Genomic DNA, 27,838 nt, shown 5'->3' with positions numbered 1-27,838 from the left:
TCTCGCGGCGATTGTTTTTAGCAGGGTCACCACCTCGAAAAAGCGTTGGCGTATTCTGCTCGAGCTGAGAAAGGTAAATCCCAAATTTTTCTCCGTGTAAGCATGCCATGTGCAAATTCTATTTATTTTAAGCTGGAAGACAGGTTTGGAAGCGGCACCCGGCTTATTTCTCCTGGGCTGGCGGGGTTTGTAATCGCCTCTATGCAGGTGGCGGGAATGAATCGCCATTCGATGTTGCAAGCGTTCTTGAAAGGAAAAAAAAAATCACAAGTCGCAAAATCACAAATCAATTTAGCGCTTGCGGGTCGATGGTCATGTCATTATGTATTGAAAAAAAAAAAAACAACAGATAGCCCTAGAAAAAATTACTGGCTGTGCTCCAGGAAGAAGGGTGGCAAAGCGCTGAGGGGAAGTCGTGTTAGTTAACTCCTGCGATGCTTGCTCAAAACGAGGCTCAACAAGCGTTGAAAATCAGTGAAGGCGTCAAGGGTACGCGACGGGCAGCGGCAAAAATAGTCACGCAGGCACCATGCCTACGTAAAAATTAATTCTCCGCTCCTCCCCAGTAAAACATTTTCTGCCCGCGTTCCCAGTTAAGTATAATTAAGGAGAATATTTTTTACCTATTTGAGGACTTAAAAGCGTCGCAGTCCTGCTATCACGGAAATAGTTAGATAACGTGATCACATCAACGGAGCAGGACGCTGCTGATTGGTTTATGATTTGGTTTTATGGGGTTCAACGTCCCAAAGCGACTCAGGCTATGGGGGATGCCGTAGTGAAGGGCTCCGAAAATTGCGACAACCTGGGGTTCTTTAGCGTGCACTGACATCGCACAGCACACAGGCCTCTAGAATTTCGCCTCCATCGAAATTCAGCCGCCGCGGCCGGGATCGAACCCGCGTCATTCGGGCCAGCAGCTGAGCGCCGTAACCACTGAGCCACCGCGGCGGGGCAGGACGCTGCTGAGTACGCTCAGCATTTTGTGTGCAGTAAAATTTGTTCAAAGTGCTTACATTATGCTGGTACGATAATTTGGAGAACACTATTGAGTACGCGCTGTATTTGGTCTGCATAGTAATATTTGTTCATTGCGTCTAGAATACATTGCCACTATAATTTGGCTACTACACTCTAATCCCAGTAACCCATAAAGCTACCTATAGGAGTTACACACAATAAATGCGTCTAAAATAAGCGTTACAGGTCGAGTGTTCTTGATGTTTTGATTATTCTTGACCGATGCATAGGTTACAACGACTCAAGAGGTGCGTTTTATAAGTTACTGCTGAAGGAGCTGCCTTGTAACCCATAGAAAAAAATGCCCAAAACCAGTTTTTTTTTTTGGTTTTGTAACCGATAAAACGCACCTCTCAGATTACGGTAACCTAAAATCGGCGCGGCGATCCCGTTGAAACGAAAAAAAAAAATTGTTTCTTTTTCAAGGCCACTGCGTGTTTTTCCCGCCATGCGACGCCTCCCGACAAGACGGAAGGCGGGGAAGCCGGGTCGGCTGTTTTCTCGCTGCCGCCATCTTTTACCACTTGCATTTGCATTGCGGAGCCCGCGAAACGAGTATTCTTTTGTGCGCACCGCTGCAAAGCAAGAAGCGTGTTAGCATGTGCATCGTATATGCGGAATGAAGTAGAAGCTTATCCTGCGCGTCGTGTTATGGCACGTTTTAAATGATAATTCCAGCGACATAAGCTCGGTGCATGATTTTTAGCAAGGAAGCATAAAGTAGTTGTGTTATTCTAAGGTTAAATATCGTCCAATTAGGCCCTTTAACAAGGATTGGAAATGTTGGATTGGACTTCTTGCATGTTACGTCCATAGAATGCGGAGAGGATTGGATCTCAGCTTCTTAAAGAAAGGCCCGAGGTAGCGAAAAGATGCCAGCGGCACGGATGACATCAATTTCGACACCATGCGGGCATCGGAGCTGTCAAGCGCGGGGCTATACCGAGCAGGCACGCGCGCACTAAAGAGTCCACGTGACGGCGCAAGAGTTCGTTCTCACTTCTGTGCGTAGCCTCTTCGTGGGAACTTCGCTACTCTGTCCGCCTTTCGCTTGCGGCAGCACGGTTGGCGCGGGCCGCGTGCGCAGCTCTCAGAGAGAGGAGGAGAAAGAGGAGGAGAATAACTGCGAAGGCGCTCGCCCAAGATAGGCCCTTTCCACACAACACCATGGGAGAAAAGTGTGGAGTAAATCACGTGGTTTTTTCGCGATCGGGAGGCCATCTAGTCCGGGCAGCTTAGCAACGGCGTCGTAGTTGCTGCTTGCAAACCGGGCGGTAGCAGACGGTCACGGCGTAGCATTTGCGGTACGGCGTAGGCGTACTTTTCTCAACTGCACGAGTTTGTTTTTGATCGCGCTCACTGGCTAACGTTGTCGCCATTCACTCATATCTCAGGTGGAATTCGCTGCAGAACTCTCGTTGTTGCGTGCATTGATTTCAACGTGCTCGGCGACCACGATCGCACGGGCATTTCGTCTATTGCGTCACTGCTCGGAGCCGTCGGGAGACTACCGCTGCTCACTGAGCAGCACTCGCGCTGTTCGTTCACCAGTGATTCAAAACGCCGCGCGCTAGAGAGGTCGTCGGCGTATTGTGCGGACGTTTCACGTCCTGTGCGTGCAGTGTGCGTGTACCATTCGCGCTCCCGTTTCCATCGGCAGTGAATCCTCGTTGCTATTAGGCGTGTTCTTGCAAAGCTCCAGTGATCGTCACTGGTGTTAGTGTAACTGTCATTTTCGTTTTTCGCGATTGCGCTTGTGTGAGCGGCGGGGGCCATGACATGGGCGGAGGGCGATATTTTAAAGGAAGCATGCAGCTGCATGCGCTCACTTTGCAGAAACTTTATTACCTGCCCGTTTCAAGCGTGTAACGTTTGAAGCGTCTAGCGAGCTCTAGCTTCTGGGACGTGCCGGGCTCAAGTGTATTCGTTCATATCGTGGCCAAGTCTGTGTTTCTGGTCGCGCGCTATGCTTAGACCGGTTTCCTGTTGCAGGTTTGCAATTGCTTTTCTATCTGATGTCAAGAAGTGCGAAAAAGGCGAAGCTCTAACTGAATTAGGAGGCCTTTTCTCACGTGTTTATTGTGCCCATGTCCTGTGATTGTGTTTTTTGGGGTAAAAAGTACTTAGTGATAATGAGGACCCACATGTGCGCTGAATTTCATTGATGTCTGGTTATGTTGAAGAAAAATAATTTGATGCATTCTATCATTACGTACAATAGATCAACTTTCATTTTATGTGTTGTCATCACGAGTAAAGTGTGCTACTACGCAGTGACATTAGAAGCTAGTATTTCATCAAGTAGCGAAAAGCGGTGCGTACAACTGCAGCTCTGCACATATTAAACATGAAACACGGCATTGAAATGATGCACAACACCGTGAAACTTATACTGCAGCCGCTGGGTACTCCTAAACTTCTTGAAGTCTGAAAAGCTACGGTAATATAAATTATGCAAAATACTAGATCTGTGGATATGTGAAACATGCTATGTTGCCATGCTACAAATGATGGATTTATGGAGAGGGGCAGTCACATTTTAAACATTTATTTCTTGGACTTTTTTCATTGAGAAAAAGATGTTCAGAATGGTTATCCTGTGTAAAATTTCAGACAAACCATCCCCTGCTGTCTACTATATGCACTTTGGCCCTCTCCGTTTCTGTCACCTGCGTGAGTGGCTCTTGGAGTTGTGAATCAAAAGTCATTGCTTGCACGGCCACCAATACAACACGTTATGATATTACATTTTGCGTTCAGGGTCAAGAACTCAAACTTTTTAGTATACTTGCCCATCCTCCCTGCTGTGTACGAGAAAGCATTCCTTGCATCACCAGCCGCACGAAAACATGCTATGAAGATAAGTATAGTATTTATGGCCAATAACAAAGTACTGCAGAATTTTTCCTACCCTCACTGCTGCAGCACAAGGCAACGTTGACACAGCCAGCTTCCCAAATATATGCAATGGAAGCAGATGGCAACATTCAGCAGCAAGAGCTGCATTAAAAGGCAGGTTTAACACTAAGGTGGGGTGTGACCATGCATGGCAGCATTGTTCACGACTCAGCCGAAAGCAGACAAGTGCACACTCATTCAGCATAAAACTGAGAGGTTTGTGCTATCCTCCAGAGAGCGCGATTAAAGTGCGGCCAGTAGCGGCACACTTTTATGCGAGCATATAGCATGCAAACAACCCAATACCAATAACCTTGTTCAGGGATCTCATGCATGAACCTCTAAACTCATTCTAGCAAAGAAGGATTTTTTTTTACAACCTCATGAGCACATTTGACAACTGTCCACTCAAAAATCATTATGCTCTCAAATAGAAAGTGTTGCAGAGTACCATTCAAATATAAGTCTCGTGCAAGCAAGCTGTACATGAAAGGCTTCCAGGGTAGCCATATACTAAAACATTTCAGAAAGGTTAAGTTTAAAGGGAGTACTTTACACTGCATTAAGGTGGGATAGTTTGTTCGGAAGCTTCCTGAAATACACTGTGAGATCCAAGACACACAGCATTAAAAAGAGAAAGAAAAAGAAAGGAAGAAGAAAAACAAGTATTTTTCGGGGAGTGTTATACGCCGCTGGTAAAAAGAAAGAGACCCTGCGCTTAAACAATGCCTTAGAGATTTTTCTTCTTTAATAAAGGCGAAGTGTTAGTTTTGTTCACTGCAATATCTATATAAAGATACGTATGCACACAGGATCCCGAGAACTTCATTCATAAAAAACTATTATTTTCTCACAAAAAACAACTCATACGGAAAAACGTGGCTATTAGAATATTTTCACATCATATACAACAACACAAAAGCTTCTGCTCTACAACAAAGTCATCAACTGCAAACAAATGGCATTTGTCAAAACTTCTACCCCGTACATGCAAACCTGCGGGGGCCTGTGCCCATGCGGTAGCACGCTCCTTCGTTGGCTTTGAAACGCGCGCGCAATCGGCGCGGCGGCGAAACGTCAGCATAACGTCAGCCCGGACAAGATGGCGCCGAGCTTGTTTCCGGCTTCACAAAATGTCACGTGACGGCCTCTCCTCTAATTTTCCTTCCTCCAGGGTCATCTCGTTTCACGAGTGGACGGTGGGATAGAAGTCAAGATGGCGGCCAGCAGCACGGACGTGTTTGGAGTCGTGCGCGGGCGGTGCAGTGAAGATAACTGCGAGTGCCCGCAGTGCATGGTTTTGCCGGAATCGAAACTGAAGTGCGAGTACTGCGGACACTGCCCGGCAGCGCACGGGAAGATGAACGAGATCGGTGAATACCTTTACGTGGATTTTTACCTGGTGGTTATTTATGTTGTTGTAGCAAGCTTGTTTGCACATGAACAAAGGGGGAAACTGAGCGCCTTAGTAGAACTGTGTGTAGCGCATCTCTTGCTTTGCTTGCGTGCATTATTGTGCGCTAAGTGCGACTTCGTGAGTAATCCTTTCGGATGAAAGGGAGCTCAGCAGCTCGACAGGGAACGCATGTGCAGGATTCCTGTTCTATTTTCACACTTGGCATAGTGACTGCGCCGCCTTTGACTGCGAGTATCGTGTATGTTACGAATGGCGCAATGCTGCCAGCCCAATGTCGACTTAATTGAGCCTCATGTTTCGGTAGCAGAACCTTCTTCTGCAGGTGTCTTTATGATAGGCTGCACTATGGAGCACTAATTTGTGTTGGAGGAACAGTCGGTGAAGGAATATCCGATCCCGTAGGCAATGTAATGTCGGGCGAACACATGGCGCGAGGCGCCGTTACTATGCATTACTTGGTCCAGCGCTTTCCATTCATCATGCCGGCCGGCGTACAATGCGTGTTTCCCGTGTCTATTCGCTGGTTCGAAGTCGCCGCCGTGATTTCCATTGCCTCAAGGCGTGAGGGTGCGTCAACAGCCTTGCTAAAGTTTAGATTGCTGAATGAGATTTAAAGAAGAATTGTGCAATTGATGTGCACCTTGTGCTTTCAATCTCCTTTAAAAATCTGCATAACAGCAGAGATGAAGCAGTGAAACGAGTGTACGATAAATCTTTCTCGCCTGTATGTCGCAACCATGACTCTTAGAGCACTATTAAACTGCTTCGTATGGGAGCCGGTAAATCTCTTCTGTGTTAAGTACCTCTTCCTTTTTTTTGTAGGCGGCACTGCCGGCAGGTGAAGTACAAGTGACGGCGCCTCACATCTACACTTGCACGGACGGAACGTTTGTTTTTGCTGGCAGCCTAAACGAAGTCATCAGAGTCTGCTCAGGTGGCCTGCAGCGTGCATTAATTATTTGTCTTCTCATCTATTACGTGAAGAACTTGGAGTATCCCTCTTCTTTTTCACAAATTCATTTTCTGGTGCAAAAAATAGTGCTGCCGGGGGAAATTATTCCTAGGGGCCTTGTTTCAGCGCACCTGAGGAAGTTCCTGACTGTTTTGAATAAGATATTGTAAAGCTGTGGAGCTTGCCGCGAAGGATTGTTAGTAATCTTTACAGAGCCAATGTCTGGCCCGTTCTCACTATGTATATTATTTTCAAGCAGTGTGGTTCAATAAAACAAATTGTGCCTCATACCATTTGTTCCTTTTTACATGTGCACAACAGCGGCTTAACATTGAAGCGCCCATTTTACTACTGCGCCGTACAGTTATCTTCAACTTGGACGGGTCGAAGACTTATTTGTTGAAACATTAACCCGCCATAGTGGTTCGAACCTCCATGGGACCTCGGCTACTGAGCCAGAGGTCTTATGTTCGAACCGAGCCGCGTTTCGGAGGAGAAACGCAAGGGCGGCAGTGTGCATGAATGCATAAATTGAAAGAAGAAAATGAGAGTTGACATGTAACCTGTGAAGTACTAAGACAGGATGAAGGTTGCGACGTAACTTGCAAATATTCACAGCTGACGGTAAGATTGAGGGTTACCGCTTAACCTTTAAATTTCTCAAAAATGAGAGCAACGCTGAGGGTTACAGCGTAACCTGCATCCAGTTCATGGCCGACACCAAATTCAAAGGCACAGTGTAACTGGTAAAACGTATGCGGTACGCTGTAACTCTGAAAATTATCGGTGCACAAATTTGTGAAAGTGTGCACCTATATTAAGGGTTACCGGGATTAGAGTGTAAGATGTGTTGCCACAAAGGCTGCGACAGCAGTTCCAAGAATGTGGAGCTCTCGATCTAGAGTCGGCATATTTACTCTACGCAGGAGTACACTGGCTTCAGGACCCCTACCCCGTCTGCTGCCTCGATCCCGGACAACACGACTGCTGACTATGATCCTCAGTGATGATGATGATGTCCTCGGGCTGAATGGCACATACCCACGGCGGGGGATTGGCCAGGGTGCATAGCTGATACAAACGCACTCATGTACAGGGAATGGAGTATAATTAAATCTAAAATTTGGGACACAGAGCTAGAATTTGTACAATACAAAAAATACGGAGAAAGAAAAGTTGTGAATTTACATTCTAGCAGAGAAATCTACCAAATGAAATTATATAATTGTGAATAGAATCGAACACTGGTTTCAGGGCATATCCCTTGGCGCTTGCCCCGAAGGATAAGAGAATCAGAATAGATAGAGGAAGCCCAAGCCGAGCGAGGGGGATCTCCAAGCAAATTCTACGGAGAGCAGCGAGCCGCCGGCAGGAGAGGAAAAAATGTTCTATAGACTCAATTTCGCCACAAGACTCACAAAGGTTGGATATCGAAAGCCCCGATCGGCATAAAGATTTAGCCGCGGTATCCTGCAGCGCAAAAGGGTCATGGACACCTCACATTGCCTCGAACTGCACATCCGCACACTCCAAGGAAATGCCAGGTGTTGAAAATCCGCTGCAGCGAGGAGAGGCTCATGGCTCAAGGTGTGGAAACGCTGGAATCGCTGAAAGCGTGCTAGAGTCAAGTAAATAGTATTTGGGACGAAAGGGACAATAGGACCATCAAGGGCAGACTTTGCTAAAAAATCAGCCCTCTCATTAGAAACAATGCCACAGTGCCCAGGGACCCAGTGAAAGCGAACTTCTGAAACATGTGGAGGAATAAAAAATTGAAGGGAACGGCTCATAGGAGTATCACTCGAGGTTTCGAGCGCTGCCAAAACAGAAAGGTTGTCTGAGAGTATAATAACCCGAGTGATACTGCAGGGTATCCTTATTAAGGCCAACTCAATGGCCAGAAACTCAGCTACAAAAATAGGGGTATAGTCAGGGGCCCGAAATGAGTAGCTCCAATCAAGAGCCCTTGAGTAAATACCAATAGCGACCTTTTCATTTTGCTGGGAGGCATCTGTATAGACGGCAATATGGTTAGGAAAATTGTCTAGGTACTCCTCTATGAGCCTGTAGCGCCCGGCGGCGCTGGCGCTGAGATCGGCGTTCCCGCGCTAGAGGAAAATAAAGTCGGACAGCGCGTGCTCGTGGCGCACGCCCGGCACGGGCAGTCCGGAACTAGAAGCCTGCCACGCTGGTCGTCTCTCTGTGGTGCTCCGCTGCGACCCCGCAAAATCCTCAACAGTGGTGACCTGGCGAACCGTGCCTTCTATCGCAGCGGCGTTCCAGCATGGCGTACTGGCAGCACCCAAGTTTCGACCCGCCGCTCCCGGCGTTCCGGCCTGCAGGCGTCGGCGGGTGGTTCGCCCAACTGGAGGCTGCGATGTACCTGAACGGCATCACCATCCAGCCGTTCAAACACGAAGTCCTTTGCGACATCCTCCCACCCGACCTCCTGCGTCGGCTCACCTACTCTGCTTTCGGCGGCCGGCCATACGATGAGCTGCGTGCGGCCGTCTTGGCGTACTTCGGCGCCTACTACGTTCCGCCGCCGCTCTACGACGCAGCGGACCCGTTTTCACCGCCGCCAGCCTCTGGCCATGCACCGGCCTCGCTGGCGCCCACGCAGCCTTCATCAGAACCCGGCCCGCCTCAGCAGCCCCTCGCCGCCTCGCCGCCACTCCCGTCCAGCGTCTCCAGCCCGGCTGTCTCTCTCGACGCCACACCAGGTGGGATCCGCACGAGCTCCGCCTCGCGTCCTGCTCCCACTACTATCCGACCCGCGTCTCTGGCTCTGCCTCCTTGCGCTTCAGTGGCGTTGTCGCCAGAGCCTCCAGCAGCCAAGGACGGCTCTGCGGCAGCAGCCATGCCGAGGCTTCCTCAACAAGCCCATTTAACATATTGGCGGGCAGGTTCTTAGCATTCCTTGGGAGGGTGTTGTCAAAGAAGACCGCCGTGTCAGCCCGCCTGTGTTTGACCAGTACTAAAGATCTCACTGATACAGAAATATTTGACAGCAGGGAGTTAGTGAACACCACCTGAGGGAGCTTATACCGAGGCCAGGGAGTACCAAAGAAGAGAGTTGGGTTCGTTGTAAATATAGGGTTAGCCAATCCAGGAACAGGCTTCAAAGACCTTAAAAATGTCCGCACAGTGATAAGCTCAAACCGGGAATTGAGATCAGGTATCCGCGCCTCCAAGTACAACACAGCATTAGCTACTGATTTAGGCAGACCTAAGCAAAGGCGCAGAGCGCGTCGCTCCATAACAAACAGGGGTTCACGCTTGTACTTTGGGCACCCAGAAAAGAGAACGGAGCCGAATTCAAGGATTGGCCGTACATAGGTCTTATAAAGAAGTAGTAGAGTGTCTCGTCGCATACCGAATTTTTTGTTGCTGATCCTCACCAACCGGCCGAGGGCACGCTCACCCTTAAGCGCAATGCTTCTAATGTGTGGCCGCCAGTCTAAATGCGGGTCATATATTATACCCAAGTATTTTGTTGAATCAACTTGCGGGATGAGGATAGAGTGATACGACAGAGAGATGTAAAGAGGGGTTGCTTGTGGGAAAACAAGGACGGCACACTTGTTCACATTTAAAGTTAACTTTATGCTGTCTAGCCAAACTTCCAGAGCATTTAAATACTCTTGCAGTAATTGGTACAGGATATGAATGTCTTTGGCAGAAGCGAAAAAAGCAATATCATCCGCATACACATAAACTTTGAAGAAGCGAAAAAAGCAATATCATCCGCATACACATAAACTTTGACGGCAGGGTGAATAGGGATATCACGCATTAGTATGTTAAACAATAACGGTGAAAGAACGGAGCCTTGTGGGACACCTCTAGACTGGGCGTATGTTGTAGAAGTTAACGTACCCTTAGAACAAAAGAACTCTCCTATCCACGCAAATAGGTACAAAGGAGGTTGTACATTAGCCAGTTTATGAAGCAAAATGCTGTGTTCAACGCTGTCGTAAGCCTTTGCAATATCTAAAGTAACCAGAGCTGATACCTCATTTTGCCTCATAGCAACCTTAATACGGCTCTCCAAGTCTATGTGCGCGGTCCAAATCGAACACCCCCGGCGAAAGCCAATCTGAGCCTCGCTAAAACCTTGAAGACTCAGAATATGACTCGTGAGGCGGCTGAAGACTACCCGCTCTACAAGCTTAACCAAATTTGATGTGAGAGCAATCGGCCGAATATTGTCGAGATCAAAACCCTTCCCCTGCTCTTTCAGCAGTAAAATAATTTTCGCTGTTTTCCAATTTTGTGGAATCCAGGCTTTTTCCAAAGAACAGTTCACAATCTGCAAGAGGTACGGGGCAAAATCTTGCATTAGGATTTTAAGCATGCCAACTGTTACTCCGTCAATCCCAGGCGCAGCAGATTGCAGGCAATTAACTACGGACGCTAAATCCGATACAGATGAAGTCTCCACCCAAATGAAACGGAGTTGATGGAAAGGTAGTGCGAGCTCGAAAACGCACAGCAAGGCCTTGAGCTATGGACTCTAGTATATCTTTTTCGTCCCGAGGTGGCAATACTGTGGACTGAGAGATGTGAGAAGGCAGCACATGAGTACGTTCCATGAATCTATAAAGAGACTTCCGGTTGACAGGATTAGACAGATAGGTGTTCAGGCTGGCATTGTACTCATCCTTAGCCTTAGATATTGTTCTTTTAAAAGAGGCTGCAAAGAATTTGTAATTTATCCAGTTCTTTGGGCACTGGTTGTGCGTTAGACTCTTCCATGCAGCTTTCCTTCGACGATAGGCTTTTTCGCAGTCGTCATTCCACCAACTGGAAGGAGTCTTATTTACAACGCCTGACCGGACTGTAAAGACTGCTCGCCGAGAGGCGTCTAACACTGAATTTAATAGCAGAGGGCCCCCGTCAGATTTATCGGAGGGGGAAACAGACGAGAGGGCCTCACCTAGGAGGTTCTTGAACAGTGTAGTATTTATAAATTTTTGTGGCGAACCAGTCGCCCTGACTGGACTGCTCGCAATAGTGAAAGTGATTGGGGCGTGGTCGCTGGACGTACCGCAGTCAACTGTACACCACGAAGATACCGCTGTACCATTAACTGCTAGCGTTAAATCAATAGCTGATCGAGAATTAGCCCTCATGTAAGTTATGGCGCGACTATTGTAACAGCACACGCCGTTTGCTGACATCCAAGACCAAAGTAATTTCCCGCTAAAGTCTGATCTGAAACCCCAAATTACATGATGAGAATTGAAGTCCCCAGCTAGAACTACTCGTCTGCTTATGCGCAGTAACGCATCGAGCTCATCCGTCCTACGGACTCCTGCGGGGAAGTAGATATTTGCCACCGTAACAGGGGCGCACTGCGGAATAATGATTTCAACGGCAAGTATCTCACAATCAGGTCTCATAATTTTGTGAGACACTTTAGCACGATGATACAGTTTCGTTGAAATCAATGTTAGTAAGCCCCCACCCCTGCCGTTTGGGCGATCATTTCTAAGAACGGAGAATTTTTTAATTGCAAATGGGCGATTAGGATTGAGCCACGACTCCTGTATTAAAATAATGTCTGGACTATGTTTTAGTATAAGCTGCTGTAAATCGGGGAAAGAAGATGATATAGAGCGACAATTCCACTGTAGAACAGATATTCCCGCCATGATTATTGCTTTCAAAACGTAGCCGCAACAGCCTCTTTCAACACATCTGTTTTCATTGAAATTCCAGGCGAACTTTTCTTAGTCTTACCATGATGATGGTCAGATTTCGATGGAGAAGAGGAAGCACGACGCTTCTGAGATGGAGTAGTCATTTCAACATCTGACTCACAAGCGTTGGAGAGGGGGACTTGGTCAAAGTCATTTACATCCACGGACGTGGAGGTAGAAGGGGTGGTGGGCTGAATAGCAGCAGTGGCAGAGGAGGAAGGACAGGTAGACGAGTTGAGGTTACTTAAAGCCGATGAAGCAGCCTGCGGGGAAATGACCTGGGACAAGGCGTCACTGAACGTACTGATCATGCGGTCAAGTACGCCAGCAACAGCCTTCTCCACCGCAGCAACAACGGACTTAGTTAAGGGTGAACGTGCGGGCAATACTTGCGTATGAGCACTGCCGTCTGTCAAGGCGGGCGTATGCATCAGCGCGCGAGCACCTGTCACGCTGAATAATGTCCAAGACGTTCTGCTCATCGGCACGCTTGGGGCAGGTGGGGTCGTCAGCTGTGTGATCAGAGTGGCAAAGACAGCAGCTAAGCGACTCAGAAGTGCAAATATTGTGTGCATGATCACCGCCACAAACGCGACAGCGCGTTGCGGACTTGCAAGATTTGGCACTGTGACCGAACCGCCAGCAATTCTTACACTGTAAAGGACGGGGCTGCAGTGGGTCTACACGGTACACAATAGGCCAAACTTTGATCTCGGACGGACAAGAGTACCCTGCGAATGTTGCAATAACCGACTTCGTTGGTGCTCGAGAGCCTCCAGCCTCTCTGCTGCAGCGGTAAACTGAAAGGATGCCAACACCGGCGTCATGAAAGTCTGCAAGAATTTCCCCTGGTGTAGCGGAAGGATCCACACCGCGTATAATTCCTTTTACGCAGGCTAGCTGCTCTGGAATGAATACCTTCACCGGTAGTGAGGCGAAAGAGGTGCACTGCAGCAAATCAGCAACGCAATCCAAGTGAGCCGATTTGCATAGAATTCCTCTCTTGCCAAATGGTCGCACCTCCGAAATCTCAAGATAGTGGCTGGTGGCTGCCTTCAGCTGCTCCTGGATCAATCGAGAGTTTTTTATTTTAATTACTCCATCTCCTACAGGGACCAGCGCCACAGGGATTAGCTTTACACCGTTTTGACTAAAAGATGGTAACGGCAGATTTTCAGCCGGTAAACTGGCGAACCAGGTTACCGGACCTGAGCCCGGGGAAGACATAGCCATGGCGGAAAACCTGCAAATCCTTCGAACCTACATCCAAAGGGGGAAAGACCTGGCCAAATCCCCCACTCGCGGAACGGCCTCACCAAAATTTGAAGACGGCCAGAAGACGCAGAGGCAGTCCGTGGTAGAAGCAGCTCCAACGGGGAGGAGAGGGAACAGCAGGAACAGGCAGTTATGGCGCCCGAGCTGCAGCTAGCAAAGCAGAGCGAAGAACGATCCTCAGTGGAACATGGTTGACGAAGAGAAAGTGGAAAACCTGCTGGAGCATCTGGCGCTGCTGGTCTGAAAGCCCTCGTGGCTGGACGGTTCCGGAGGCTATTCCCTACATCGCGGAAATTCCAAGCTGCACAGCATGCGTCAAAGAATTCACTGCACAGCTAACTGACAGGGAAGGTTTGTTTATGTTTACTGAGGACTACCTAACAAATGTCATGGGTATGAACTTAGGGATGGCTCTCAAGGTATGCAATGTGGTGAGGTCACTGATAGAAAACCCGGCATAGGTTTCGCGACTAGTTTAACATCATCTGCATGAAGACATGACCACCGACCTTATGGAGCAGGACATCAGCAATACTTCATTTGTGACCCATGGAGACTGGGATGCAGCAGGACATCAGCATGCCTTCATGTCTAATCTCGGAGATTGGAGGGCTACAAAATTCTCACCATTTGCACTGTGTCAGCGTTGCGCCTTGAGTGAATGTGTCTCATGCAGCGTGTCAGCTCTCGCTCCACCATTTTCGCCAAAATGAACAGGTTTGTTTTGCATTTGTCTCCTTTCTGGCACTGCTCGTCGATATTGGCTAGAATACCCATTCCCAGAGCAACTGGAACTCAGTCACCAGCTGCCATATCTGATAACGAAGCAGTGTTGGGAATAACGCAGGGTTACTGGCAATGGGTGCTTGGTACTAGGTCGCTGGATACTGGGAGGGAAGTGCAGCATTTATGAAACATCGAGGTCTGTGCTCATTAAAGAGACAGTATATTAATTACTGACTGAAACACGTGTCATGAGATTATATTCGAAAAAAAAGTACCATGATGTAAGAGTGGAGCAGTGCCATATCGGAGGAAACAAAAATATATAATTTTAATTTGGCATTGAAAAACGCCTAAGAGCGATGAAGCCTTTCCATTATTGGTGTACCCACCACGTGACCGTATCTCCGAGATGTGCACTGTTTGGAGCGGTAACCACGGTCTTCTAGAACGTCAGTGTCCACACGACGGACCGGAGCACGGGAGAAAAGGTCACGTGAGTGATGTGCCGAGTGCGACAACACACCGAGGGAAGGAAAATTCTAGGAACTGCTGTCCTCTTCGCTCATCTCGCGCTGCCCTCTATTCGCGAGCAAACTCAGCGTAAGGGGGCACTGTGATGTCTGGCGGCTCACAACAACGTGACAGCCCGTTGAAAAGGGGTGTGAACGTGGACGCGATCATCGTCATCATAAATATATTGCTACACTGGGCAAGATGATGTATTTGCAAAGGTCCGTACGTGGTCTGTGGGTGTGTCCATGCATATAACTGGTCGCTTTGAAAATGTATTGCTGTTCCTGGCTTGCGATGAAATTCGCGCTGGTTTGTGGAAAGCGGTCACGTTTTTGACGGTGAGCGCTTAATTCTGACGTGCTCTAGAATCCCCATGGGCACTGAAGCCGAAGTTGTGACATTATTTGCGTGACAGATCCGCATATGAGATAGCGGTCTGACTGAGAGATGCATTTACGGAGTCAAGAGTAGAGTAACCAACGTGCTCCAGCTGTGTCCCCAAGAGATGGAAGTACGTCAGGACGGTGTTCATTCATTCCCACAGATAAGGAGCTCGGTGATTTTGCCATCAATGAGCATGAAAGCCAAGGCGCCGCGCTCGCCAGATGTTCTTTCACTCTTCGCGCTCTCTTATGTGCCGCGTTGTTGCCGCTAAATTTTTCGTTGCAATTAGCAGTAGAAAAAATTCTTCGAGTCGAATGCTAATTATGCTCTCAGTAGCAAATATGAAGCTACCTTTGGCGAAAAGGGCAGCAAATAATTCAGGGGCACTTTGACTGTCTAAAGCATAGTGTCGAACCGGAACCGAACCTGAACCCGAAACAGGAACAGAACCCGAATTTTCACCCGAAACCGTAGCTGAACCGAACCCAAAGTCTTGCCATTACTAGTGTACCCACCACGTGATCGTATCTCCATGAAGGTGGGTCCAGACGTGCGGACCGAATCGCGGATGGTACGCGCGCGTCAGCGCGGTTATCGTGACACGTGCATCCGGGAGTCGGTCTGAACGTCGGGCATTCACACGAACGCAGCGGACAATCCGCGCATACTCTCGCCCACAGCGGGCTTGCGCTGTTAGCGTGGCTTCGAAAACTCAGCTGCCGAGAGTTTAAACATGAACGCCGAACGAAAACGTCGTCTCGCCGCACTGGTTGTCGCCATTAAAGCGTCTGAGGGCGAGAAGGAAGCTTTCGCGTCTAAAACGGTTATGTTGGACAAAGTCAAGGTTGGAAAAACAATGTTTGGCCATGCAGGACCTGCTGTACGAGGACCTACTTGAATGCGACCCGGAGAGTACAAACGCTTGCTGCGGCTTAGTCCAGAGCAGTTTTACCAGATACTGGCTCACAGAGCTCCTTCTCTCCATATTCACTCAAATAAGCAGAAACAACAAAGCTAAGCGGGTATTTACGCACAAGCTCAAATACACAGTACGACGCAGTGAGAGAAATACGAAAAGGAGGACACACAATGCTGCACTCGAGCTGCAAATGCGGCGAGAAGCGCGCCAAAACGAAAGGCGCCAGCACGGAGCAAAGCCGACTTCATTCAGGATAGCTAGCCAGACGAGCGCACCTAGAAGCAAAAACAATCCCGGTCCGCCGACAAGCCCTCGGACTGAAAAAGGCGCTGGCCTTTTTCATTCGGTCCGCGGTCCGGGCCCAGAAAAGTGCACGCCGCCGGCTCAAGGTCGCTCAGAGCAGGGACGTTCACGTTACGTGGCACGCGGACAGCGCTGACGCGCCCGGACCATCCGCGATCCGGTCCGCTCGTGTGCGGATGCTGCGGATGCAGAGGGAGTTGGAACTGCTCCAGAACGTCAGAGCGATGCAGGAGCAATACGTCTACGCCGATCCCGGAGCTTCGAATGCGGAGCCAGTGGAAAGGATTGTCCGACAGAGCCACCCCACGTTTGCTCTCTATCTGCGGAAGAAGTCACTGCGGCGACTTGAACGAGCTAGCTGTGGCAGCGCGTCGGGTAGAAGCCGAAATCTCGGCAGCCTGCGCTGCCGCTCTACGCGCTCTATCACACCAAAAGAGTCCTAGATTTTTCGTGCAGGACTAACGCATTTAAAAATTCCTTTCCTTGCGCACTATTTGCGATTGGAATTGTTATCCGCCGATACGGTCAACTGTACAACGGTTTCGTGATTCCTCTGCGCCCTTGTGCCTCCCCCCATCAAAATGCATTCATGTTGTAAACAGTATCTTGTGTCTTTGTTCTGATTTATCATTCAACGTCCTGTATCTAATTGTTTGCTGTTTCTGAATTTGTTGATTTGTATTGTCCACTCCTGCCCAAGTCCTGTATCTTAGGCCTGTAAAATAAGTCAAAAAATTTTTACCAGCACTTCTGACAGATACTCTCGTCTTGTATGCTGACACGCGAGTTTACGGCTACTTTTTCGGTTTGTCAAGCAAGAGAAGCGGTATTTTCCGTAAAATAATATTTATATTGCATTTGAACGACATTTCCGAGATAACTCATTAGCAGTGTTTATACTCGGGTAAGATTTTTGAATGCCTTGGTAGCTTAGGAGGGTAGCTGTGTAGGCCAGTTGGTGAGACATGAAGGCGCTAGACACCGCAGCGGACACGGGACATAGAAAGAAGACGACACAGGGCGGTACTTGCAACTAAAATTTTATTTGAAACTTCATGGCTTTATAAAGACAGAGGCACGTGTGATCTTACAATCAGGTAAAAAAGATGAATGAAAAGCAACAGATAGCAAAACCTAACTGACAACAATGCACAGGAAAGATATGCGCGTCACAATGTACAGAAATCAGACTTTAAAACGTTATGCAAAGCTCATCATGCGAGTCACAATCTACATAAATCAGAAGTGTTAAAAACCGTCGACCGCATGTGGAAGCAGAAAAACCACAAGACAAAGGAAGAAAAAGAACGTTAAAAGGAAGCCACCCAACCTGTTACCTGTCAAGGAAACCCAGTTCTTTTTGGAGGATGGAAACCGAAGGCGAACTAACGCATTCATCCGGTTGCGAGCGCAAGATGGCAATGGCCGCCACAATCTCTCTCTCGAGCTGCCCCTTCCTTCTTCCAACAATCTGGGTCTGGCTGAACTGAGGGCAACAACCCAGACACTTGCGGCAATGAACAGGCAGATTCGAACCCCCCGCCTCCCCCAAGGAACGCGCATGTTCTCTCAAGCGATCATTTAAGCACCTACCGGTTTGTCCAATATAAACACGCCCACAACTGAGGGGGATCTTGTAGATTACCCCTGTTGCACATGCGACACGCTTATTTTCTTCCAAATGTTTCTTGCCACAAGTTCCTCGAATCGAGTCCCCTTTTCCCACTAGATTGCATAATCTAGAGAGCTTACAGGGTGCCGAAAATACAATGTCGATGCCATATTTGCCTGAAATCTTTTTGAGATTATGTGAAACCCTGTGCAGGTAGGGAATGACTTCCACTTTTTTCTGGCCGGCAGGTTCTTGGGAAGCAACTTTTTTCTTTTTACTGAGATTATTGACCACTGTTTCAGCAACCGCAGTTAACAGAAACCTCGGGTACCCTGCCTTTTCCAGCCGCTCTACTTGAAGGAAAAAACTGGACTTCAACATATGAGTGCATGATTTTAAAACTGCGGATCTAAAACAGGAGGAGGCAATACCCCGCTTTACCACCTTGGAGTGGGAGGAATCAAAAGGCAGCAATGCTTTCTTTGACCTAGGTTGGAAGGCCCAGCACACATGATCACTTCTGTTAAAAGATAACTTTAAATCTAGAAACTGAATGGATCCGTTTTGTGGAAGTTCTAGAGTGAATTTAAGAAATTGTGAACAGTTTGAGAATACACTTAAAATCATGCCAGCTACTTCTGTCAAAGAGTCATGAGAAGAAAGTTTCAAAATAATTAAAAAGTCGTCTACATATCTGATGATCTTTGCTATGAAAGGTTGGGTTAGCTTGAGCAATTATTTTGAAACTTTCTTCTCATGACTCTTTGACAGAAGTAGCTGGCATGATTTTAAGTGTATTCTCAAACTGTTCACAATTTCTTAAATTCACTCTAGAACTTCCACAAAACGGATCCATTCAGTTTCTAGATTTAAAGTTATCTTTTAACAGAAGTGATCAAACAAACCGGATTGGACAAACCGGTAGGTGCTTAAATGATCGCTTGAGAGAACATGCGCGTTCCTTGGGGGAGGCGGGGGGTTCGAATCTGCCTGTTCATTGCCGCAAGTGTCTGGGTTGTTGCCCTCAGTTCAGCCAGACCCAGATTGTTGGAAGAAGGAAGGGGCAGCTCGAGAGATTGTGGAGGCCATTGCCATCTTGCGCTCGCAACCGGATGAATGCGTTAGTTCGCCTTCGGTTTCCATCCTCCAAAAAGAACTGGGTTTCCTTGACAGGTAACAGGTTGGGTGGCTTCCTTTTAACGTTCTTTTTCTTCCTTTGTCTTGTGGTTTTTCTGCTTCCACATGCGGTCGACGGTTTTTAACACTTCTGATTTATGTAGATTGTGACTCGCATGATGAGCTTTGCATAACGTTTTAAAGTCTGATTTCTGTACATTGTGACGCGCATATCTTTCCTGTGCATTGTTGTCAGTTAGGTTTTGCTATCTGTTGCTTTTCATTCATCTTTTTTACCTGATTGTAAGATCACACGTGCCTCTGTCTTTATAAAGCCATGAAGTTTCAAATAAAATTTTAGTTGCAAGTACCGCCCTGTGTCGTCTTCTTTCTATGTCCCGTGTCCGCTGCGGTGTCTAGCGCCTTCATGCCTTGGTAGCGTTACCGTCATCGTGGCTTTTGTGAAATTAAGTGATTTAACTAAGTGATCTAACAGTCCTTGAATTTACGGTGCCTCACCATAATTGAAATGTGCTGTAAATGCGAAGCAAAAAAAAAAAAGACATGCGTGTAGCCTTTGGCAAATTTACAAATATGTGTAATTCTTTAGGTGCTTGGCTCAAATAGTACTTTGCACCTTTCTTTACAGAAGTCTTTTTGCAGCAATGCTGTCAGCTGCTTACTGCTGCAGTTCACACCATCCGGTCATGTGGTGATATTGGTGTTTTTTGAGACTGAGATCTTCTAGAAGGGACTGTATATATTTGAGGTGTTTGGCAAGTGGTGGCCCCAAAATTAATGTCTACAGTTAATAAATCTCACAGAAGGGTCCAGGGAGCTAAGCAGCTGCAGTTAGTGAAAAAAATGGTTCTAGGAAAAAGCTAAAATACTAATTGACCAAGATGATTGGCCTACAATCAAAGAAACTGCTTGGATTTAACGTGGTGTTAGAGTGAAGGCCTTATGATGGTAGAGGCATTTCCAATTGTTGCTCATGCTTGGCCTTCCTTAGAATGGCCAATGGTTGGCCTGTCACCACATCTAAACACAAACTTTGATTGGTGCCCAGCATTTCGCCAATTATGGAAGCGTTGGCCACTGATGATTTGCCCTGCTGAAAAAAGTTGTACGATGCAATAAACTCATAGAGTTCATCACACAAATATAGAATTATCATACAAATCATAGAAAATTATCATACAAATGTCATACATTTCTGTAAAGTCGTGCAATCATCAAAAAGATGTCACAGAATATTATACGAATTGTGTAATATTTTATGAGGAAGCCTCTATGAGGTTATTGCATCATAGATTTTTTTCAGCAGGGTGAAACCGCAGTTTCCAGCGCGGTGCACACAGCTACCGTGCAACATTCCGATCTGCTTTTCTTCTCTTTTGTCGATTTTCTGACGGGGATCCTGTCTGAGGCAAAGTGTTCGAAGGACTGAAGGGGCAATAAATGAAACGTGCTTTGTCTTGCTGCAACCTATACTTTCATTTCAGTGTCAGAGTTAGGTTTGGGGTTTGGAATAACGGAATAAAGTTTTTTCTTTACAAATTAGGACTTTTTCAAATGTTTATAGTTTCCCTCTTTGCGCGCAATCTGGCGGTCCATTCTTTTTGGTATGCAAGCCGAGCAGCTGCTGGAAGACCCTATGAACCCAGCAACGGAAGAAGCAACAGTGCCTGCATTCGTGTAATAGTGTTTCCCTCTTGGCATGTGCACAAATAAATAAAAGCATGCGCTGCATATTGTCGTTGTCTTGATTAGTATACCAAAGCATTTCCCGCTGCCCAAGGCTGCAGGGCAGTAATACGTCAACTGTAAGTATTCAAGTTCCACTATTTCCCGATTCAGACAGTACAGCTGTAACGGAGGGTGCTTCGTTAAGCACGCATAGCTCGTAGTGACGCTTTGTACTTTCAGTTACTCTTTGTAGCAGGCAACGTCTTTTTCTGCGAGAATGTCTCCGAACCTAGCACCACACTGACACCTGATGATGAAATAAAACTCATTGGTTAATAGACTGCAAACAACAGAAATTGAAAAATGAGAAAAGAACTTCCTACTGCTGGCTGGAGACTGAGAAAGAAACTTCAGTAGCGTTTGTAATTTACTAAGACGACCATGTTCAGGAAATTAATAGAAAATGCCATTCATAGAATTCCTCATCAACGCATGTTGCGCTTACCAATAACAGAGCTCCTGTTGCGCATAAAACGTAGCATATTTTGCATTACGTCCGTGGACATCAGCTGGCTAGTTTCTGACTCCGTGCACTAGTATACGTTGTTTGTGCTTTCTACGTGACGTAGGGTGCCTATTTATATTCCTTTTCGTCGCGATTTAAACATCCACGGTTGTTCTCTGTGCGAACGGAGCGACCAACGAATGCCATGACGCCAATGCCGGAACTTGCTTTCAATTTCCCAATACAAGTTTTAGCGCTCGGTAAGTCCTTTTAATGCGTTATGCTCGCTTCAGCAGTTTTGGTCCAGCACGTCTACGTTGACGCACCTGTAGGGCATCTAGGGTTTTTTTTTTTCAGAAACTCATAGCGCCAAAGGCATTATAGTGGGGCTACAGGAAACAAAAATAAAGAGTGCAGCTTCACAAGAGTGACAAGAAAGCATTATTTCATGTAACCCACAACACATCTTGAACGCACCTCTGCCATACAAGTTTCTATGCTTTCTGTAACATTGAAAGCCATCTGACTATACTTAATCAGCAACTTCACTACCTAACCATTATCCCGTGACCAGATTAACGGACGGCCTAACAATATCAACGAATACACCAATTTCATAAACCTTCTTTTTTAATGCATCGGACGGCCTAACAATATCAACGAATACACCAATTTCATAAACCTTCTTTTTTAATGCATCGGAAATTAATTTTGAGAAAAGAAATCACCGCTTCATTATGCTGACTTTCACATGACCGGTGCGACCTGGCTTTTATTACCGTGGTACACGTATTTCTTGCCGTTTATGAAGCATCGTGCGTGAGATTGACTTCTTCGACACTGATTTTCGCGAAACTCCCTACACTTTATTTTTCCTTGCGTACCCCTTCCCAAAAATCCTCTTAAATGCTAACTTTGCTTTCTTTTTGTTAATTAGCAATCCTTAAAATCTGCTTTCCAGCGTAGGAAGCGAAAATATTAATCGAAGGACGATCTCTGCAAGATCTGGACTTGTCCAACCTACGAGCACTTTCATTTTTACCGATTCAACACACGTTTGATTTACACGTATAACTGCGACAGATATAACGAACGCTCGGCTATTAAGGCGAAAGCCTTTAATGCCCCATACTGTTGTTGGCAGACGCGTCGGCAGCCGTGTCGACAGACGCGTCGGCAGGAATGTCGACAGACGCGTCGGCAGATTCGTCCGCCTTTCGGCGTCACTGCTTAATAGGCTCAAGGTTCCAGCATTAATAAAGGCGCATCTAGTGAATGCATGGGCTTTATAAATAAAATAAAAGGAGTAAAGTGAAGAAAAGGAAAATAAAAACTAAAAATAAGATGTGAAAATAAAAATAAAAAACAATAAAATTAAGAATAGGAGCAAAAAATAAATAAAAACAAGATATGAAAAATAAAAAAGTAAATAAAAACAAACAGTGGCCAGGAAACGCTTTCGCCTTGCAGCACTTTAGAGAGCCAAAGTGCCCCCTGATTTTTTCTGCATAATGCACTGAGCTAGAAGTGTTTGCCTAGTGCATCTGCTTGGTGCCGAAATGTACCGCCAGCAGTGATAACAAGAGGTAATGTACGTGCACTATGCCCTCGAAGTGCTTTTAGTGTACAGTACACTTTATGCGTATCTGCGTAAGAATTTACACAGGAGAGAAACGACTGCTAACTTTCCCGCTTGGATACATCGAGTACGCTTGCATTTGCTTTAGCTCGCTTAAAGTTCAAGTTGCCAACCATAGAATTATAGCGAAACTTTTACAACGAATTATTTTCGTTCTCACGAGCTCTTCTGCAGTGTGCATCCTGCCCTGCTCTACGTTTGCTTTGTATTTCAACTGGTGTCTTTGAGATTGATTTCTGTGCAGCGCCTATAATACGCAGTGCGACCAAGAATTGAAATTCATCTATACCTAGTTATGAAATTGATGAAGATGACAATGGAGCATCTTTCGATCAGCAATCCGTTCTTTAAACTTACTAGGATTATTTACCTTCGGGTTTATATTTTATGTGCATTTTAGAGATATGGGAAAGAGGTCACTTCTATAGAGATTATCTACAACAGCCCTCACAGTAGCTGCCAATAGCAAGGTCTATCGCAGCGCGTTAGCTGTGTGCTGCATTAAAGCATGTTGGTTCTCTTCTGTAGAATATGCATGACCCAGATAACAATATGAATTTTTCGACTAGCGCAACTCGAGAATCGGTTCTAATACCTCCCCACAATGTGTGGTGTGCGTGAATATCGCCGACCAACAGGAACGGCTCCGGAAGCTGGTAAATGGTTGGTTTGGTTTATGGGGTTTAACGTCCCAAAGCGACTAAGGCTATGAGAGACGCCGTAGTGAAGGGCTCCGGAAATTTCGACCACCTGGGGTTCTTTAACGTGCACTGACATCGCACAGTACACGGGCCTCTAGAATTCTCCTCCAAAGAAATTCTAGCCGCCGCGGCCGGGATCGAACCCGCGTCTTTTGGGTCAGCAGCCGAGCACCATAGCCGCTGAGCCACCGCGGCGGCAGTGAAGCTGGTAAATGAGTTTTTCAAGTTAGTCAATGGAAAGTTGATGATGTGGTGGTATGTATAGGCAACATACGGTTTTAGTGCTCGTATTGCCACTGCCTCTAAATCTGAGAGGCAATTGAATTCTGAAAAACAACAGCAACGACACCTGATGAGGAGGTACTTCCTTGCCAGTCCTTCCGGTACACTACATATTTTTCTAGAAAGGCAAACTATGTTTGGTTAATACTGCGCGAGTATTTCGATGCCAACCAGCTTCTTTGTAGCCCTCGGCAGTTCCAGTGCATAATGCTTTCGACAGCCATAGTTGTAAGCGAGGACGCGAATACTAGCCGGAGTTATTCACATATAGCCGCATTTATTATCCTGCTAAATTGACAGATGTCTTCGGTTTGAGACGGTCTTGGAAAATTCGCCTCTATTTGGGGGACTCCTTCAGCGTCTCCGACGCTGAGAAGCCTGGTATTACCTCCACTGGAGACGCGGAAGCAGATGTGGATTCGTCAAGAGGGAGAGACTCTCTCTCGCGTGCCTGTATTTTCTCAGAGCTCTGTGAAAAGTTGACCTCTGGGACAGGGAATGTTGGCGATGGTGTATTGCGTGCCCAGACGGCGCCCGCCCCTGCACGCTGCGTCAGCGTAGGATCTTCCGGAGAGAAGCTAGAGCTTCGTCCGGGCTTCAGAAAACGTTCTTTTCTGTAACCTTTATCTGGATTACTTTTTTTTTCTCTTTCTGGAACGCCTGACGTGTTCGTGAATGTGCAGCGTGTGTCCTGTGACAGTTGGGACATTCTGCTTGACCGGCACTGCAGTTATCAGTCAGGCGCTCATGGGCACCGCTCTTCGCATTGATGAGATTTCCACGGCATGTTTTGGATCCGTGTCCGCACTCTTCGTAGTTGAAAAATCTTCTCGGGTTTGGGATATAGGGACATATTTTACAGTGGATGATTCCGATTTCACAGTATCTGGTAGACGGCACCGTTAAGGCGATATCGGATGCCTCTTCCTCGTTTCGCCTCATAGTGATGCGGCGAAGGGCAATCACACCTTGAAGCATTTCAGGAGATCAGAACGCATTCTGATATACCACCTTGTACAGTGTTTAGATTCCGTTTGAGGGGTGACAGAAGGTGAGCAAACTGCTTTTGCTTGAGAGGATGTCAGAGTGATCTTCCTGCGAAACTTCAACCAGAAGGTCATCGGATGAAAGTGTTTTTGCTTTGTAATTTTTTCCTATCATTCTCTCAAGGGTTCTAGCAATAACAAAAACAGACACTGCAGGAACTTTGTCGTTATCTACTAGGGAGTGAGAATAACCGCATTTACAATGATTGCACCGGTATTGATAAAAACACTTATCTAAAGCAGCCGTATTACATTTCGGAGAGACTAGACAACACGAAAAAGATGAAGAGTTATCAATGCCGCATTAATGTATTTAAGTATTCGTTTTTCCTACCACAATTCTGGACTGGAATAAGCTTCCGAATGATGTGGTTTGTGCACCTGGTTTCCAAAGTGCTGTTGAAATGATAACCTGATGTATTTCTTCCAGGTCTCGTGCGTTTACCAGCGCTTTGCCGATGTGTTACCATTCATACTACTTGTGAACTCCTTTAGTCTTCTCTTAGTATGCTGTGTTATCCTTGCTGACATGTTTCCCAATATCTTCTGTGCATGTGTTATTGTATGTAGTAATATCCCCCCATAATGCCTCATGGGCGCTGTAGGTACTTGCAATAAATAATTAAAAAATATCAGGAAACGAGGAAAGTAGTCACAGTGCGGTCGATTTCTAGTGGAGCTTTCTACGGTGCAGTTCCTTTTCAGGAATTCATCAGGCTTTTTGGAGGAAGAGGTACTCATGCGATATAGGTATGCTGACGGTTCCTGAAATGTCGCCTGTGTTGCCCATTCTTATTTACAGAAAGGTACCGGAGCCCCTGACTCGTAAACAGACGGGGAGCCCGTCGGCGGGAACTTGACCATGGCTCCGACCGCCGCCGTTCATGGTTTCTAACATTCACCTTAAAAACTATCGCCACGGTGCGGATGACAGCTTCCGTATAAGGGGGCTAAGGGTCCGTGGTGGCACCAAGCACCATCACCTTGAGACTCACGGTGCCGTTGCGGTGATGGGAGCGAGATGCTAAAGCCCCGTGCACGTTAAAGAACAACAAACAAACAAAATAATGTGTGAATGAGGCAAGATGAACAACTAGATGGGAACTTTCACTCGTAAAAGCGATTGGAAGCGGCAGCATAAAATACCGAGGAAGTAATTTGTGAGGGTAATGAAACAGAACGAAGTTACTCAAATTTAACTTGATTATGACCAAATGTTTCGGAGAATCCCCCAAGGTGGAGTAGATTTGTAATAAGGGAGTAGTTACTCATTGAGGTGCAAGCTTGCCGTCCTGGTTAGCTCAATTGGTAGAGCGACTGCTCCGGTGTAGCGGAGGTCCTGGGTTCGTACCCCGGACCAGGACAAATTTTTCTTTAACTACGAAGTTTCTGAGAAAGCTGTATAGCTTTCCTTTGTAGCCGTACGGCTGCGCTCGGGTGGACGTCAATGAGTAATTACTCCCTTATTAACTTGATTATGTTAGCTTATGTCGATTATATAAGCTGGATGATTGTCCTCTGCCGTTGGCGCATCTTCCTGACTGCCTTCAGGCTCGCCTAGCTCATTTCTGTCTCAAAACCTGCTTTGTACGAACTATTCAAAGCTATCCTCAACTTCCGATTGGGAAGATATAGATTTGGGCACCTCTGTTTTTTTTCCACATCCATGCCGGTATCCCGAATTGGGTCTAAAAATTACAACGAGAAAACCAAAGGAATGTTCAACACTCTAGCAAGGGAACAGCGGTTTGAAATTGGTGGCGAGGTGCTGGAAGTAGTAAGGGAATATGTCTACTTAGGGCAGGTAGTAACCGCAGATCGGGATCGTGAGAGGGAAATAACTAGAAGAATTAGAATGGGACAGAGCGCATATGGCAGGTTCTCTGTGGTCATGAATGGCAGTTTACAAATATCCCTAAAAAGAAAAGTATACAACACTTGTATCTTACCGGCACTCACCTACGGGGCAGAAACGCGGAGGCTAGCGAAAAGGGTTCAGTTCAAGTTAATGACAACGCAGTGAGCTACGGAAAGAATAATTATAGTGTAACGTTAAGAGGCCGGAAGTGGGCAGAGAGGGTGAGGGGATAAATGCGGGTTAATAACATCCTAGTCGAAATCGAGAGGAAGAAATGGGCTTGGGCAGGGCATGCTACGCAAATGGAAGATAATCGCTGGTCCTTAAAGGTAACGGAGCGGATTCTAAGAGACGGCAAGCGTAGCAGTGGACGCAGTAAGTTAGGTGGGCGGATCAGATAAATAAGTTAGCGGGGATACGGTGGCCGCAGCTGGCAAAGGACAGGGTTAACTGTAGAGACATAGCAGAGGCATTTGTCCTGAAGTGGGCGTAGTCAGGCTGATGATGATGATGATGATGATGCCGGTAGCACGCCTGAACGATATTCTTTCTCGTGACGTCTCACTTATCTAACTCGGCCACTCTGAAAACCCAGTGCTTTCTCCTCTGCCTGCACTGCCCCGGAGATCATAGAGCCAACGATCCATAAAAAACCATAAGCAGACTGAATGAATCTATATACAACGTATCATAATGCGCACCCAGCACCAGACTCCACTTTATTGCAGCACACCCAGCAACGCAACGCCACCCGATTACCATCTAGAATAGCCATCGCAAACAGCGAAGACGCCGCCGTCTCAGAAGCACAGGACAAGCAGCCTAACGCACCACTGTCATAGCCAATGGCATCGGCAAATGCTGCTGACATCCTGCAACGATGTGCCTCGAGTAAAGGCCCTGTGCGCAGCCTAGAAAAACTGACACAGCTACGCCGACTGGTAAGCCAAGCACTCCTTCTTCCATGCTACAACCACACACTACTACTACCATTTACGCAGCTCCACAATATCAACAACATATCCAACACATACCGTCAATGCTAGAATCTGATATGAACAAAACAGAGATCCCGTTAACGTGCTTTGAAAACACTGAACAGACTTCACCGCCTGACTGACACTGCAAAGAAACTTGACTCAGCCAACGAACGCGACGAAACACGCCAGAGCATGCTTGAACGCCTTCTCCCAAATGAAAACTTTAGCTGCGAAAACATGGCGTACATTTCTCAGTCGCAAAAGAGGCAAGGAGAACACCTAGGAAACACGAAACATT

The sequence above is a fragment of the Amblyomma mixtum genome, chromosome 2 (assembly GCF_055824585.1).
Source record: "Amblyomma mixtum isolate Tamu chromosome 2, ASM5582458v1, whole genome shotgun sequence".
NCBI classification, from domain to species: domain Eukaryota; kingdom Metazoa; phylum Arthropoda; class Arachnida; order Ixodida; family Ixodidae; genus Amblyomma; species Amblyomma mixtum.
Note: the sequence above shows the minus strand (reverse complement) of the source record.